This window comes from Pteropus medius, unplaced genomic scaffold (genome assembly GCF_902729225.1).
Source record: "Pteropus medius unplaced genomic scaffold, Ma_sr-lr_union100, whole genome shotgun sequence".
NCBI classification, from domain to species: domain Eukaryota; kingdom Metazoa; phylum Chordata; class Mammalia; order Chiroptera; family Pteropodidae; genus Pteropus; species Pteropus medius.
Window position 1 is genome coordinate 2,759,317 of NW_024344240.1, and position 15,564 is coordinate 2,774,880.

At 36.8% G+C, this 15,564-nt stretch overlaps 1 pseudogene; it reads right to left on the bottom strand.

Annotated features, from left to right (window-relative positions):
* Positions 1 to 13,214: 13,214 nt before the first annotated feature.
* LOC120607470 (uncharacterized) lies at positions 13,215 to 13,330 on the bottom strand (annotated as a pseudogene).
* Between the last annotated feature and the right edge of the window lie 2,234 nt (positions 13,331 to 15,564).

Here is a 15,564-nt window from a genome sequence, read left to right on the forward strand (position 1 = left end):
ATTTCACCATGATTGGTTGTGGCTAGTAATATCTCAAAAGCATTTTCCAACTCCAAAACCTTATTATATGTTGCCAAACGTTCAATTAAAATTCAGTCCCAATAGGAAATAAATATAAATTTCCCAAATTAGACCTACAGTGGTCAATAATAACACACACAAAAAAAATCTAATTCACTAGTGATTAAATAAATAAAATAATAACAAGATGCTATTTTTCCCTGGTGAATTGGCAAATTTAAGAGTGATAGTAGCACTGGCATAATTGTGGGGTCAGTAATATCTCATACGAAATTAACAAAAGGTACACCAGTAAAGTTTTCTGAAGGGCAGGCAATAAGGCAACCTTTTTGTTAGTGTGCAGGCCTTTGGAATCAGCCATCCCATTTCATGGAAATTGTCCTAAGTTAATAATTTGAAAACTACTCAAAGATGGCTGTACAAGGATGTTCATAGCAGAATTTTTACATTAACAAAAAAAAAGTTAAACAAATTAAATATGCAAAAATAGAAAATAGGGTAAACATACAAATAACATCTTTATATGGAATGATGCACCATCTAGTCATTTAAAATGACAATATAAGTACGCATTTACTTATTTATTTATTTTATTAAACTTATTGGGGTGACATTGGTTAATAATATTATATAGGTTACAAGTGTACAATTCAGTAACACATCTGTATATTGCACTGTGTGCTCAACCCCAAAATCAAATTTTTGCACTACATTAATGTTGCAGCGATAACTTTATTAATTCTCGAGTGTTTACATCTCTTCTCCTTTACTTTTTGAGAAACGTGTTTGCCCTCCCATCTTTCTAATCCCTACCTCTTGCCTGCTCAGTCCTTCCCTCCTTCAGTTCTCGGCAGAGCGTCCTCGACTTTCCCAGCAAGGTCCCTAATCTTCTCTAACGCAGACTCCGGAGAGTTTTATACAGTGGTAAATTCATAAGGGGACCAGATTGCGGAGGCAGAATATGCGGGGAAGGACTTATCTGAGAAAACGAGTTACTCTACATTAAACGGTGGCAGAAAAGGAGGATGGGCAAAGCAGCTCTGGAAGTGGAGGAGACATTGGGAGTTTGACATGAAATATGTCTTCAGCAGGCTCTGGGTGCCAATGAAACAAAACAAAACAAAATAAAAAAGGAAGTAGCTTTCAAGCTTGTGCATTAGAGTCCCCTTGAAATCTGTCGAGAAACACAAGGACAGAATGAAACTGTACTTTGGGTTCATGGGTTCTGTGTCTTTAAGGTAACTCTTAAAAACTGACATGGACCTCTTGAATTTGTTAAAATATATTAGTATTACATTATTTGAAAGAAAGTTTAGAAAGCAGCTTACGTAACAGGTTACAAAATAGTACACTATTTTTATATATTCATATGTGTGTATTTGCATAATCAAAATTCTAAGAGGGCATAAAGTCAAAATTTTATACAGTGGTAATATCTTGATAGCAGGATGTTTAATGATTTTTTGTTTGCTTATCTGAATTTTCTAACTTTTCTACAACAAAAAAGAGAAGGGAAATCAAATACAATTTAGCCTAGAAGCTGTACTGTGTTCAGGATTATATTATGGTCTCCCCCTCAAAATAGCTGCTTAAAGAAAATTCTTGCTGCCCCTTTCCCACATGTATATTCCAAGTGTACTTGCTTTCCGTGTAGGAGGTCCCACAGCCACTTCTGTGAGGCCACTGTAATCTACTATGCAGTTAAAATCGAAGGCAATGCCATTTCTGGTTTTCTCTGAGTGGTAACTTACATGTAAGCTAGTTTGGCATAAAAACTAACTTGAGTTACAGGCTGTCTGCTGTACTAAATGCTGGAGCAATCCACATGAGTCTCCAGACGAATGCTAAATGCAAGTCTGAGATAAATGAAGCGTAGCAAGAAGACTAGTGGACCAACATGCTATTCACCATAAGAACTATTTAAGACACAGCAATTTACAGTGGTGTTAGGGGAGAGGAAACATAAGGCACTAGAAAACCAGTTTAGAATCTTTAACTCAAACAATAGAAAAAGAAAATTGAAAAAATGTAAATATTAAGTATGTCATTTATGTATAATTTTAGTTTACTCATGTACACTGCCATCTACAGGGAAATAAATAAATAAAATGTGAGTTAATATCTTTTCCTGAGTTAATTTGAGTCTTATAGACAATGATATTGCCATCTTCACTGACTAGCAAGAAATGTTTATATTTAAAGAAAATACATAATTGAGTGAAAGAAGAGTCTAATGCATTTTTTGACATTTAACCTGGAAAGTTAATGCTCCAGGGAAAAGAATGATAACTGTTACTCCAATTACAGACTTTGAAATGACCAAACTAGCTGTTTCAGCTTAACTGCTAGGTATATGCTTGTTACAGGTATTATTTAGCCTGCCAAGTATACTACTCTGGTTTCGTCTGTGAGCCTTCCCCACGCAAAGTCAATGTGGCTCATCAAAAGTCCATCTCAGCCCCGTTACGGAGTCGAACATTTATTAGCTAATCTACTGTTAAAATGATGCCCTAACATGAAGTAGTTAGGTGACGAAGTCCAGAGATAGCAGGAAATCCCAGATACACAGGCTTTCTGCTCCACAAGGTGATCCAGGGACCCAGGCTATTTTCACCTTGCTATGTCCTCACAGCCTTTCTCTATTCTCCCAAGCATGATATACAACTAATATCATTCTAGATGCATAGGAGAGAACTTAATCCATTATATATAATGAATGCCTGAGGGCATTAGTGCTTAATTCTTTCCTTGAACTCCCAGCAGAGGAAGGTTGCTAGAATACTGTCTGCATGGATAGAGCAGGAGTAATCAGCATTGTGTCTGGATTTCAGCAAGTGGAAAAGGGTCAGAGCAAGCAGAGGACAAGTGATGGTTTACAGCGATGCAGAAGTTGTACGTATCACTTCCCCTCACATTGCATTGTTGAAGAATTAGCCACACTTAGCTTCAAAGGAGGTCGAGAAACATGTTTTCTACCTAGGTGACCATGTATGTGTCTGGCTAAAACTTATGGGGATGGTATTACTAAAAGAACAGAGAGGAAAACATATAATGGGTGAAAAATAGCCATGTCTGCTTCAGGCACAGTCACCTAAGTATAGCAATTGACAAAAACATTCACTCCTACACTGTCCCCCCCACAGCTAGTTCCACACACACGCAACACACACACACACACACACATATACATACACACACACACACACACACACACACACTTGAGCTGCTCTCACGGAACTTATGTCTACTGGTGGAGTAGGGGAAACAGGTAAAAACAGACAAATCTGCTATCTTTCAAGCTCCCCAGTCAAACTCTCTCTCAGCCACCCTGGGCTTCTAAAATACATAAGCAAATACATTCTGCTTTTTGCTTAAGCCATTTTCAGTTGGGTTTCCACCTTTTGCAAGAAAATGAGTCTTGACTAGAAAACAACCCTCTATAGGCTTATATAAAGTTATAATTTTTTTAATCATTAATAATACAAATCTCAATCAGCATTTTTTAGAAGTTTATTATGAGTTGGCGCGATACTAATAAGCTTTCAAACATCTTTTTTATAATCTGTATTATGACAGCCCAGTACTCACATAGCATGTATCACAATGCCCAGTTCTTTATATAATTTGTTATCTGGTTGGTACTTATAAAAAGATAAATTTCTATGATGACAGAGGCCTTGTCATATCCCTAGGGTCTAACACAATGCTGGCACATAGTAGTTGCTCGATAAATATTTACCAAATGAATTCATGACTCTACAGTCTACATGCTATTATGAAATGTTGCTTTTCTAAAATAGTAAAAATCACCTTATTTTGAAGATTCAAAATTATCTTATCTAGTTTGCTCATCTAACAGATAAAGAAACTGAAACCCAAAGCAGTTATGTCATTTTTCCAAGGTCACAAAACAACCTCATAAGACGATCTCTGTGGAAATGATTGTGTACAAATGTTTTAATTACATACTTGCAGCAAATAAAGTGATTTACCTGAAATTATTGATTTTCTATTTTGACTGGTGCTGTGGCCATTCAAGTTTACAAGTCTTATCTCTTCTTCACCATCTCCACCTCACACTTGCCCAGTTATTAACTTATCCACGTTTACCATCTTAACTTCTTTTCACTTTTTAAAATTCAAGTAGCATTCAATTCTATCGATAATTTTTGAACTAAATAACTTATTACACCTTTTTGTCTAATACGTCTAAACTTTCAGGAACTCATATTACATGGATCTAATGGTAAACTACAACTCTTGATTTATACAGCAGTCATTTATGATTTAAGATAATCTTTAATTTTAAGTGAAATACAATTAAGGAAAAAAATAATATCTTCCTTTTGAGTAGGCATAATAAGCACTCACTACAATATATTAGTTGAAAAAATATATGTGAAAATACTTTCTTAATTAAAATAACTTGTAAAAGTAGGAGACATATTCAGTTTCTGGTAGTGATGTCATCTTTTCAATTTCTGATATTGGGGATTTGGACTCTCTATTTTCTGATTTCACCAGAAGTTTGTCAATTGTATTAGTCTTTAAAAAAACCTTTTGACTTTGTTGATTCTCTTTGTTTATATTTCATTAATGTTTGCTCTCCCGTTATAGTATTGATTCATCTCTTTTTCTTTGGAGATGGGGAGGGGCTCTATGAGTAAATGCATACAAAATTTAAAATTGCTACATTTTCATATTGAATTAATCCTCTTATTATATGAAATATTTCTATTTATCTCTAATAATGCTCCTTGCCTTAATGTTTAATTTGTCTGATGTTAATGTAACTACATCAACTTTATTGTGGTTAGTATTTGTCTGACATACGTTCCTTCCATTTTTTGGCTTTCACTCTTTCTTTATCCTCAATTTTCAGATTTGGATCTTTTAAACAGCATATAGTTGTGGTTTTGGTTTTTTGTTTTTGTTTTGTTTTGTTTTGTTGGTATTTTTATCCAATCTGACAATCTTTGTGTTTTAATAGGAACATTTAGTTATTCACATTTAATGAAATTCCTGGTATATGTGGGATACCATTTTATTCTATGTTTTCCATTTGTTACACTTGCTGTCTTTTTTTCTTTGTCCTAATCTCCAAATGGGTAGAGTATGTATTCCAGTTCTATTTCTTCCCCCTCTACTAATTTGGAATGAATACATTCTATTTCTATTTATTTATCATTTATCTGTGCATTACAACATGCATGCATAACTTTTTCAAATTCTGAAAACAATACCTTTATTCCCTTTTAAGATAATGCAGGAATTTTGAATGCATTAGTTTTATTTACTTATTTTCCAATTTTTATGCTACCAATATACATTTTTTCTATTTTCTTTTTAAGTCCTCGAGATATTAATACTATTGTTTAGCACAATGTTCAACTAAGTGTATTTAAATGTTTAACATATCTTAAGTTTTATCATTCTTTTGCTTTTTATATCTTTTCCTTGGGTCCGTTTTTCTTCTGCTTAAAGTGAATCCTGTAGAATTTCTTTTCGTGGGATTCTATAGGTGTCAAAATCTCTCTTTGTCTGAATGACTTTATTTTACTTCCATTCTTGAAAACTATTTTTACTTTGTAGAAAATTCTAGTTGCTAGTTACTATCTTTTGGCACATAGAAGGTATTGTCTTCTGACTTTTAGTACTGATGACAAGTCTACTACTATTTCTTTGAGACTGCTTTTAAGAATTTTTCTTTGTCTCTATTTTTTTTATATACATAGTTTTTGCTAATATCTGTCTAGATTTTACTTTAATTTATCCAGCTTAGGATTCCCTGGTATTCTGCAAATGTGATTTATTGCCTTTCTGCAGTTTCAGTCTTCCAAAAGAAGACTTTATTTTTTTAATATTAGCTCTTTCTTATTTCTCTTTTTTCTCCTTAAAAGGAAATTCTAAAGACATTCTAAAGAATTATGGATTCTGTAGCATTCCTGTTAAATATAAATTATCTCTTCCTATTCTACCCTTTGTATTGCTTATCTTCTTTTATGTAGTTACCTCCCTTTTATTTCTCCATGCTACATGCAGAAAATTTTCTTCTTATTTATCTTCCAGTTCACTGACCTTTTCTTTAGCTAGTCTAACTACCGTTAAACAGTTCATTGTTTTTAATTGTAGCAATTTTAGCTTTTATTTCTGGCAGCTCTAATATCTTTTTAAATCTGTTGGTTTTCCTTTTAAAGTTACCTATATCTCATAGCTATCTTTCAAGTTATTCTTTCATCTATTTAAGCATAGCTGTTTTATAATCTGTTTCTGATATTTCAATAATTAGTGTCTTTTAGGACTGTTTCTATTATCTGTTGTTTCTCCTGGTTATCTCTAATGTGGTCTAATTTTCTTTTATGCCTGGTCATCTTTGTGGTAATTATGCCTAAACAATTGTTTGTAGGAATAATTTGTGTTTTAGAATTAAGATACTTTTCCCAAAGAGCATTTGCTTTTGCTTCTTCCCAGTACCTGAAGAAACTGAAAATATTGAAATCACCTTAATTGAAATTCAAGACTTGCAATTTCATGCAAGATCCAGGTCATTCACATTTGGTCTTCGATACCTTGAGAGGGTGGATCCACTCCCAATTCACCATTATACTGAGTATAATCCTTTGAGTTCCCAGCTCATTTTTGAGGAATTTTCTGTTAGACCTTCCACCTTATGCAGATCTTGTTTTACTTTCTGTCCCCATATCTCATAAAGCCATCAAAACATAAGTTCAATTTTTGTAGTCTCAGAAAATTATCTCAAGACAAAAGTGTCTTCCATGTGCTCATGCTATTTACCCCTTTGAGTGGGGTTCTCTTGCAATGTTGGTCTAGTATTTTCTCAGCTCCTCAGTATCTTTACAAATAAATATATAATAAATTATATATAAATATTAACAAACTATTAATTTACTTATTCGTTTTAGCTGTTTTCAGTAAGATGGTTGGTCCAAGCAACCTACCCTGCCACTACTGGAAATAAAATATATCCAGAAAAGTATAAAGAAAGGAGTTGGAGCAGGATTCAAAATGCTTGCTTCTTGGTAAAACTATTAAACCTGAGCGCCAGTTACTAAATAAATTTGTTGTGAAGACTGAATAAAATAAATTAGGTACCACATACGTCACAGTGCCTGGCAGGGAGTAGTTGCCTTTCTCCTTTTCTTATTACATAAAATAATTCAATTCGAAGGCTTTTTCATGGGGAAAGTTTGTTGAGCATATGTTAGGTGTGATCGAATGCTGGGTAGAAGAAAAGTGGCCTGAGGTGAGGGGCTGCACAATAAACAAGGCAATAAGGACATGAGTTTCCTGAGCATGGATCCTCCGTTACTCTGTCTGAGCTGGAGTAAAAATTGGATTGTCTGGCATGCTTCTATGGATAGTCATTTTGTTCCCTCTTTTCTGTCTGTACAATTAATTTCTATCTTTTACTGGCCAGTTCAAATGTCACCTCAGAGTCACAATGCTAATTAAATGAATGAATGGATGAAACTGATTATCGATTAGTTTTCTGATTAATAAATAGTTCATAAAAATATTTTACTGCTTCGGAAAATGTTTGGAAACCCTCATCACTGTATAATTATTCTCAGTTTTATGCTTTAAGCTTCTATTTCACGTGTATCCCAGGATGGCAGGATCTGAATTAATCTAAAATGATCTTGAACTTCCTTTCCCCACCCTCAGACACATCCAGATTCAACATCCTAGCGCAATCTGACTATCCTTATGTGTCTCAAAGAAGATAAAATTTGTCTCAGTCCAACTCTCTTTCTGCCCAAAATCCTTTCTCATACCTCAGTTAGATCCCTTCTGAAACTACAGAGCTATTCGAAATATGTTTGAGGTTTTATGTTTTTAAAAGTTCAATTGCCAGAATCTCAAGCTTTTTTTTTTAAGGCATCTGCTGTGACTATGTTCAGTTATAGTCTTCCTTCCTTCCTTCCTTCCTGCCTGCCTTCCTTCCTTCCTTCCTTCCTTCCTTCCTTCCTTCCTTCCTTCCTTCCTTCCTTCCTTCCTTCTTTTCTTCTCCTTTCTCTTTTTTCTTTCTCTCTTTCCTTAAATGGTTATAGTTCCCAATCTCCTGTGCTCTGGTGTATGCTTCCTACCTAGCAAAGTCCCAAGGGAGGTGCATATGAGAAAAGCTAGTACAACTGACTCTGATTCTAAGAAGGCAATTTGTCCGCCCTTTTCTTCCCTTGCTGATCCCTACAACTGTGCATGCCCTCTCTCCAACCTTTATGCATCTTTAGATGTTTGTCCTCACTTGTCTTTTCCCCTCGATGTTTATAATTCTTTCAAATATGCAGAGAAGGAACAAAAATTTCACTTTCTCTTGAGAGAAGTTTGCATTTGCATTACATTTTTACTTAATTATGTATCTGTGCAGATCTACAGAGATATGACATCAGTTCATTCGGCTGAACATTTTAATCTCACAGAAGGTAAATGCCAGCTGCAGACAGTGCCTTTAACCCATTTGCCCTTACTTGATTCTCTTCTTCAATTCCAAGCACATTTATGGTAATGAGTTAGGCTGGCTCCGCATTTCTCTCTGACCCTTCTCCCCACAGGCCATGCAGTGCTGGTGTGAGATGTCAGGGAGACATAAATTCCCGTTACAGAGAGATTTCCGTTAGCCCTGCAGAACAGCCTCACTAGGTGTCCTGATCTCCACGGTCGCTCACAGGACCAGGTTATGACAGTCATATTTCATGGGCAACCAGGGAGGAAATGAGATTTGAAACCATGGCAATAATACTAACAACTAACATTTGTGTAGCCTTAGAACCTTGCAAAGGGCTTCTGTATTGCCTACTAAATCATCACAGTCATTCTAGAAGCTAGGCATTGGTGTTATTATTCCCATTTTACAAGTAAAGAAATTGAGCCCTGGAAGGATGTTATAAATAGCTGAAGATTACACCACCAGTAAATAACTGAGCCTGGTGGTCAAATCCGGGACTTCTGACTTCAGAACCCACGTTCTTTATGTTTGCCTAAAATAGTCTTTAATACAACCTACATGGAGAGCAGGAGGACGCTAAGTATAAAAAGCCTAAAATATGGGCATAAGCTTTGTTCTAATGTATAGAACTTCTGGTAATTCGTTGCAAGAAAATAATCAGAAATATACATAAAATGTATCGATAGGAATTTCAATATAACATGGACATGTCATGATTATAAGGTAACTAATATTTTAAAATAGGGGATAATGTAAAAATATTAAACTACATTTGTAAGATGTGATGCCATTTTGCCATTAAGACCATGTTCTCAAATAGCATTTAAGCATAACTGCTACATAACATCAAATAAAAATTAAAACAGGTTTGGAACCTATATAGAGTATGATTCCAATTTTATCTGGAGAATACATGTCTAGAAAAAAGACTGAAAGTATTATATAAGTATATATAGAGATACATACACGTATATGTACATATACCCATGTAAACATATGTATGCACACATATTTATGAAAATACCATAGATAATATTTATTCTCTTAAATATTCTCTGAAAAGTGTTCTAAATTTTTCAAATTCTATATGATGAGTATGTACTAATTTCACTCATCTGGGAAAAAAAAACGATAAAATGATTTTTCAAACGTTTGTCAACTAACTCCATTTTTCTTGAGTATTTCTTTACTCCCCTCAGAATTTATTTATTCAAATGGATCGTTACTGCGTTAGGGGCCACTCTGTGCAACCTGGCTGTGCAAAGCCCCTCCCTTCTCTCTCTCACCCAGATATGTTCCTTAGCACTCTGATATCCGTTTCGCCAGCTCTCCAGCCAGCAGAATTTTCTCTTCTGGAAGCTGATCCCCAGTGGGAACACCAGCCAGTGACCCACAGGGTCAGCTGAGGCTCCTGTGACCACTTCTCTGCTAGAGGCTTCCCTGAACCCCACCGCACCCCACACAGGTGAATGACTGTTGTCTCTGTGCCTTCTTGGAGTTATCTGCTGAGCCGAGCGGTGCGGTATGCGAGGCTCGGGGACCGCATCTTTATCTCACACGGATATGCCTCAGCCTCACCGCAGACGAAGAAAGCCCTCCGACAGAATGAAGTCATCGGACAGAGGACATCCACACAAATGCTCACTCTCTCCTTCTCTCCTCAACCTCCATCCATCTCTCTTTATGAATGTTCAGCCTTCCCAGTCAAGTTGTAAGTTTCGAGACCAGGCACGTTACAAATTTACATTTGTAAATTTAAATGGACACTAAACCATTGAGGAGTTATCATTCCCGGTCTCGACTGTTCTAAAGCAACCCCTAATTGCATGATGCACGGTAACTTATAATGGTTAGAAAATCATTTTGAACCCCAGCGAGAAAGCTGGTCGTGAAATAAACCACTTAGCTAGAGTTCTCCTAGCTGATCACACAGTGTATTTTTCACTTCATACATTATTGTTTTGTCCGTAGAAGTTGAATTTGGGTCTTTTTTGGTTTTTATATCTCTCTACTTAACTTTTTAACATATAGAACACAGTCATAAATGTTTATAATGGCATTTTATGCTAATTCTAACATCTTTATCACTTTGGGTCAGTTTCAACTGATTTAACCTCAATACAGGTTGTATTTTCCTCTTTCTGTGTGTGCCTGGAACTTTTTATTTTTGGATGCTAAACATTGCAAATTTTATCATGTTATGTGTTCGATATTTTTGTTTTCCTCTAAACATTCTTGAGCTTTGTTTCGGGATGAAAAATGACTTAAAAACCATTCGATTATTTCAGATCTTGTTTTTAATATTTGTCAGACAGACCCGAAGAGGTGTTCATTCTCAGGCTACTTATTCCCACTACTGAGGCAAGAACTTACTGTGTAGTCTACTCGATACTGCCTGAATCTTGAGGTTTTCCAGTAGGGCTGGCAGAAATGGGCACTATTTTAGATTGTGTGTAAGTGTCAGACATTATTACCTTGAGTATGATCAGGCAGTTCTTTCCCCAAACTCAGGTGGTTTCTTCACGTGCACGAGCAGCTCGGCATTCAGCTGAACACTTGAGGGAACCTTCCGCACGAATCCAAAGTTCTCTCCATACAGTGCTCTCACCTTCAGTACTCTGACCTGCAAACTTGAACCTCCTTTGTCTCCCCTGGCTCAGCCTGGGCTCCCCTTCCATCCCTGCTTGGAAACTCTCAACAGAGTAAGCTGGCACAGCACAGGGCTCTCCTTGTTTGTTTTGCATCTCTTAGGGATCATTGTCCTTTGCTGTGGGAGTTCAGTGTCTTTAGTCACCTCTAGCTGCCTTAACAATATACTATCGACTGGGTAGCTTAAACCACAGACATTTATTTTCTCACATTTCTGGAGGCTGGAAGTCTGAGATCAGAGTCCACATAGTTGAAGTCTAATGAGAGCTCTCTTCCTGGCTTGCAGATGGCAACCTTTTTGCTGTGTCTTTGGAAGTGGAGAGAGAGTTCTCTTCCTCTTCTTGTAAGGCCACTTTTTCTATTGGATTAGAACTCTACCTTTATGACCTCTTTTACCTTTAATTACCTTCTAAACTCCCTGTCTCCAAATACAGTCACGTGGGGGTTAGGGTCTCAACACAGGAATTTAGGGTGAACACAATTCAGTCATAGCATTCAGTATCTTGCAAACCATTATTTCATACATTTTGTTCAGTTTCCAGTTGTTTCTGGTAGCAGTGTAAATTTAGTTTCTGTTACTCCATCTTTTCTGGAAAATCATGATCTCTTTTTTAAATTGAAAATTTTATAGTATCACTTGATAGGAGCTATATCTACAATATTCAATTATTAACAAAATACTCAATGGCAAAAAGCTACTGTAAACTCAGCAATTTTTAACAACAGATATGCATTTTATTTATTCCAATAATATTTACATATATTTGAAAAACAGTGGCATCTGTATTTATGAGTCATCTTATTTGTTTTGTCTGCAGACAAAATTTAGTGTGCATTACAGATTTTAAAAACTCTTGTAAATATGGTTCGAACACTCAAATTATAGATTCTAGGAGCCAAGACCAACAAGAAATCCACATTGATTCCCATGAATTTTTAAAATAAATTTTTAACGTAATTATTAATATTCACCGAAAATTTTAAAAAATAATTGGTTCAGTCAGAACCAATCATTTCAATCTAATCTCATTTTCCTTAGTATAAGGTTCTTATATCGTTATTTCAGAGAAATGCTTAAACATACCTCTGAATTTGATCAGGGCCGTTGGCATTCTATCTACTTTACCTGTCCTGTGTATGTGGATACTCAATGTTAACCAGGTAATAACTGAAGAACAAACTGAAAAGATGCCAATCAGATGACATCCTGGAGGGGAAACACTAAATGCAGACGCTTGGCATCTGAGGCACAATTTTCTCAGTTCGTCACAAAATCTGCTTCCTCTTCCTACTGGGCACACAATTAGAATATGTGTCCCAGCCACCATTGCAGTTCCAGCCAATGGAACATGAGCGGAAGTGGTTTGTGACACTTTCAGGCCTGGTACAGAGAAACGTGCCACGGAAAATCCTCCATGCTCTTTATTCTTCCATCAACTGGATGCAGACAAGTGTGGCTACCTTAGAAGACACACTGAAGATGGTGGAGGCACAAAATGAGAGGCACCAGGTCCCTGAATCTCCCTTGGAGGGGACAGCTCACTAATTAGGAGCAATATTCTGTGTTTTGAATGAATTTTTATTGCGTTTGTGCCATTCCAGATCGTTTCTTGCAAGAGTTGGAGAGAGCCTATGTAATGAAGACTTAAAATGTGGTACTTTGCAATTCACATTTTTATAAACTAATTGGATCAAAATAAAATAAAATCTCACAATGAGTGCTATTAACTTAAAATGCCTTAATTTTTCATATTTTATTATTACTTTATGACTTTTTCTACTTTTAAAGTAATACATGCCCATTACGTACTTTGAAAAAATTGCTGCTCTTTGCAAATGGGAGAAAAGTGAAAAAGAGATAATAGCATCATACTTCTGTAATCAAACAGTCAAAGATAACTACAGTTAACTCCACCACATGTCTCAAAGTCACTTCAAACTCAATTTATTCAACACCAAACTCAGGATCTTTCTCCCAAATCAAGTTGTTTTTCAGCATTTCCTACTGAATAACAACATCCCTCCAACTACATGAGCCAAAACCCAGAGTCATTCTTTCTTTATTTTTTTTTTTTAATGCCTACAGCACCTGGTCTTCCTAGGTGGTCTCCCATCCAAGTACTAACCAGGCCCGACCCTGCTTAGCTTCCGAGATCAGACACCGGGCTTGTTCAGGGTGGCATGGCCGTAGACCATGGACCGTGGGTCCACTGGGGCACGAACCCAGGACCTTCTGCGTGTAAAGCAGACGCGCTAACTGCTACACTATGGAACCAAGTCTCAGAGTCATTCTTAACACTCGCCTCTGCCTGCCCTTCTAAAACAGGCAAGATAGAGCTCCCAGAGACCAAAGGTGCAGTGATCGATGAAACAAACAAGAGACTGGTATTTTGGTGTGATGGATGAAATTGAAAAATCCTGCTCCAAGACAGCTGTGCACTGGGAGGAGTTGTGGTGCAGGTGGACTCAGCAGAGGGAAACGCGATCAGCAAGACACTGAATGTGACCTGGGCTCTTTATTCTATGAGTATTTGTTTTTGCCATTCTCCATATCCTTCCTAATGAAATCCAACCCTACTTCTGGTTCAAACTCTACCGCTTGCTTGATATCCACCCCACTGCAACCTGACTTTGGTCCAAAGCAATGTCTCCCTTGTAAATGCACTTCGTATGCACGCCTTTCCTGCTTATTTTTAGCCATACCCTAGCAATTATTTTTTTTACTGCGGGTATGCATAGTTGCCCCCAGCTAGAATTAATGTTCTAAGTCTCGAGGGATAAGGACTGGGGCTTTATTCCTGTGTGCATTCAGAACCTAGTACAGTGCCTGCTCCCCTAGCATGCTTGTTTTAAAAAGAAGAAAGAACAAGTGCCTGCTAACAGTTCAGTCTTATGTTGCCCTGTGCTAGAGTGTCAGCGAAGCCACTTGAGAAGCAGGCGTGAGCAGAGTCGCTTTGTGAGATATCCCACCTCTTTATTGAACAGAAGGCGAGTGACCAGGTGTCCAAGGTAGGCTGTTTCCATTTTGACCACTGACTGGACTCTGTCTAGAAGACCAAGATTTCTAAGATGATATTTCAGTTACATCAAAAAAGAGATGAATGACCCTGACTATGATTATTTCTCATTTGCTAATAAAAAAAAAAAAAATCCATTTAAGTTGGCCCTCTTCCACCACACTTTTTATACTGATTAATTTCTCTCTAAACCTGACCTACTGATCTCTCCAACATTCAGATTCACTATTTATTTCAATAATAATTCATTAACTTGATTTTTGTATTGACCACAAGACCTGTAAAATGTTTTTCAAATTTCTTGCTGATCTGCTCAGTGTTGATTGTGCTCATATACTATAACAGAGCCACGGCATTTAAAACCAATGAAATAGAGGCCAAGAAGAGGCTGTGAAACGCACCTTTGGCCTGATACCTGGGCAATTAGATGGGGGCTTCTTTTTCTCTTTTTTAAACTGCTAGCACCTAAAAGAGTCATATCTTTTGCTCAAGAGGCTTTTTACTGAAAATAAACTGATAAAGAGGGAAATTAAGCAAGATATCGACCATTTCCAATTTTCTCTACCCCTTTTCAACACTATTGTATTTCTGGTGTTCCACAAAGGGTTGCTGAATGGCAAATTGAGATGTGTTCTTGTACGTATATTTATTTACCTGGGCAGAAACTACTGTATGCTTGAAAGAGAAATTATGTTGCTTGAAATTTTAGAAGATGTATTATTTTATAAAAATTGCTATGACGATTTTAATAATCACAGTTATTTTTGGAGTACTTGCTGTTATGGAGTATTGTATGAAGTAATTCTGCCATGTGGTTCTCATGCCATTTCTGAGATGGGCATCATGATTCCCCTTTTGCCCATAGGCATGACGAGGCTCAGCAAGTTTGCTAAGATCATCTGGGGTTGCTCAGTAAATGTAGGGGCTGGAGTTCAAAGCTGGGTCAGCCTGATTGCAAAGCAAGCTCTAAGGGCCGCATTGCTTTAAATGTCCCACCATACTTAAAGAGCTCATTAGAATGACTTGCTGTACCTGTTAGTTGTAATTGTCATTCCTGTCATCATTGTTATTGGTATGGGATGACAGTATGGAGCATCTAAATATCAAGCCATTAACGCATAGTGGGTGATCAGCAATATCAGAGAAAAAGGCTTAGAGAGAGAGGAAGGGAGCTAGGGAGAGGGGGTAAGAGAGAGACACAGACTCAGGTTGGAGGAAGAAAGATGGTTCTGAAATCTCGGCCAACATAGCTTCAAATCCTGGCTCCCCGCACAGCAGCTGTGTGACATCATACGAATGAAATCAACTGCCTTATCAGTAAAATGGTATGAATAACAGTTCCTTTTTAGGGATCATGATAATGCTTATTATCTTGATTGTGGGGATGATTTCATAGATGCATGCATGTCA